Below are 3,107 nucleotides of genomic sequence, written 5' to 3' on the forward strand. Positions count from 1 at the left end.
AACAGCTAAGAAGTTTGTGGGTTCTGAACAGTGGACTATCGATGTCCTTATTAAAATCAACCCATCACAATAAGACGTTACCTCACGTAGGAGAAGACGAAGTTCCTGTAATTAAGTTTAATTGCCACTGAAGGGTTAATGCAAATAACCTGAAGTAGGAAATAGAGGAACAGCTATTGGTAATGCTTTGCGTTATAGTAAAACAAGTAAATATTTCTGCAATATATTTTCACCTGAGGATTCTATGGAACTATGTGAAAAATAGTCGTTAAAATGATTATATTGCTTACATGAGTCGCTGAAAGAATATGTAAATTGGGTAACGACTCTAGTCGCTTGATATATCATTAATAGATCTTCATCTATTTAGCTTTAGAGACATATTTCGTCCACGCATAGGTAATTCATATGCCTACGTTTTATGAGTTGGGATCGCTTTGAAACAAATTTATATCTATACGAAATTCTCCAGTTTTCTGTAGGCAAAAGATTAAAGGCTGTAGTCTTACTGCCTGCTAGTAAAAGGGTGGTCACTTCATACGCTAACTGATACTGGTTCCAATAAGCTATTGTCAGTCTGGTAATAAATATGTATATAATTAGGGTCATATATATATATATATATAATATATATATATATATATATATATATATATATATATATCGACTTAGATACCCTGTGCAGATTTCCAAGCAACAGCTGTTTCACGCACTTTCGCAATTTTCCAGTCACCTCCAAGTTACAGATAATGTACGTTGCTCCTTTCAGGTTAAAGCCCTTCCATTACAAGTCATCTTTCAATCAACTTGTCCAGCACTTCTTTGGTATACCTGCCTTCAAAACTATACCCAATTTCACCAACTTACTGGCCTCCATTCTCTCCATATGAATACGTCACCTCAAAAGTGAAATCGATCTGGTCACATTCTTAGATTAGTTCACCTTCCACAACACCATGCTTCCCACATTTCTAATATTTTCTACTCTTCTCACCATATCTACCATAAAAAACGATACATCTCAACAGCTTCAACATTTTCCATTTAACTCACATTCACTATCAAAACTCCACTTCCATAAAAGTTAACTCAATACTCTCTCCCTAAATTGTAACTTTGCCTCTTTATTTCTTTCTTTTGTTTTCCTTTCATTTCATTTTCTTACCCCTTGCTATCTTCCTTACTTCGCCATTTCTGTGACACAGACCCCAACAGTTGTGTATGATCTGAAATTACTAAATGAACAAATCTTTTCTATTTTTCCATTCTCCATGGCAAAATTGATTGCTCCATATTGCTCATATTCTCTTCCAAGTTAATCCTATTACAGGTACTTTCAAATTCTTTCATTAGGTCATCGGTTTCTCTTCAATGTCAGTTGGTAAATGTAAATATTAGTCCACACTGTATTCAATACCCATTTCATTATCCTGTAACTTTATACTTACATCAACGTCCTTCCTCTGATTTCTACCATTAATCCATCCACACTAAATACCCATTATGAAACATAATAAACCCTCGATTCATACGCACTATGATCCAATTTCAATCACCCACCTTTATGATAAGCTCTCAGATATCCCACTTGTACTATAAAAACTTTTACTACCATCCTCAGCTCTTTCAATATTACTTTCCTGTTAAATTTACCAAATTTATCATTCATGGTCATCCTGTTACTATTACTCCTAATATAAAGTAAAAGTTATTCTTGTCAAACATTCCTGCCTAATGCACACTGGTCACCCATTTAATGAAAGATTATCCTTGGCACTCATGCATCACAATATAACTACAATCTATTCCTAATACCTTTTCTTGTGTAGGCCCTTGAGCATGTGGCGTCCTTCCCTACACGAGTTAGGGTAAAAGAGACTCTTTATAGCCTTGGCAAGTAATTCCTCTAGGAGAAGGACACTCCAAAATCAAACCAGCAGGTGGAAAGGACGCTTTAGCCTTGTTAGGCAACCCTTCCAAGAAAAGGTTACTCTGAATACAAATTTATTCTCCAACCTTGGACTGTGCTATAGCCATTACTCCATTATATTTAGAGTTCTCGTGCTTGAGGGTGTAATCAGACGTTTTCCCTCTTATTTGTTCACTTGTCTTTTTTTTTCTTTTTTTAATCTTTTCCTTCTAGGCTTTTTATAATTTCTAAATCCATCCAGACTACTCTCCGTTGTTGTCAAGTACCTGACAGGTTTCATATTTGGCCTACAAGGTGTACTAGCTCCACCTTGCTGGCTCTTTTTTTCAATGACTTATTATCTGGGTTATTTATAATTTTAATGAAATTTTCGTAAATAATGTAAATACTTATTCATTATTCATTGTTCTATTGATGTTACTGTGTTTCTGTTGTTATGAGTCTATTATTTTTTTTCTTTTTTTTACTAGTTTTAGGTTGTTAATTTTAAGTTATTTAGGAGACTTTGAGCTGAACACTGGGCCTGCTACTTAATACTGTAAAAAATATTGCAGAATATTATATGGAAAATTTCGAAGCATGGGGTCAAATTTTCTTGATCTCCAGACTTGTGCCCATTTCGTAAACAAGTAAACAAACATTAAATCCAAAAATAATTTATTCTTACAACCACATTTTGGAAAACATGATTTAAAGATCTCCAAACAAAATGGTCTTAGACACTACTGATGTTAAATGCTGTCTGATGGCTTAACGAGATTTAATACGTTTTTTTACCAAGAACCTAATTTCCAATAAACACTGACAGAAATATAAAATTATAAGAGTGCGAATTACTTAAAAACGTAGCCTCTGTCACCAATGAAACTATTAGATGCCTTCATTATATGATACTATGTTATTTACTCCCCTACAAGAAAGACAAAAACATTCAAGATTTCAATGTGAATAATTGCCAATGAACGAATTTAAGAAACGGAAGACTCAAGAAACACGAAGTGCTTAATTCGAACAATCATTCAGATGCAGTTGTTTTCTGCTTGTAAGAGGATTTCACTTCTCAGCTAATCCCAATTTTTTTTCCAGATGGGAAGAATGAATGTCAATTTAATTTCCGCAACAGTGCAGTGTTTGTTTTTCCTTTGCTTGATAAGAGCTGCAACACTATTTTATGTAA

This window comes from Macrobrachium nipponense, chromosome 20, assembly GCF_015104395.2.
Source record: "Macrobrachium nipponense isolate FS-2020 chromosome 20, ASM1510439v2, whole genome shotgun sequence".
Taxonomy (NCBI): domain Eukaryota; kingdom Metazoa; phylum Arthropoda; class Malacostraca; order Decapoda; family Palaemonidae; genus Macrobrachium; species Macrobrachium nipponense.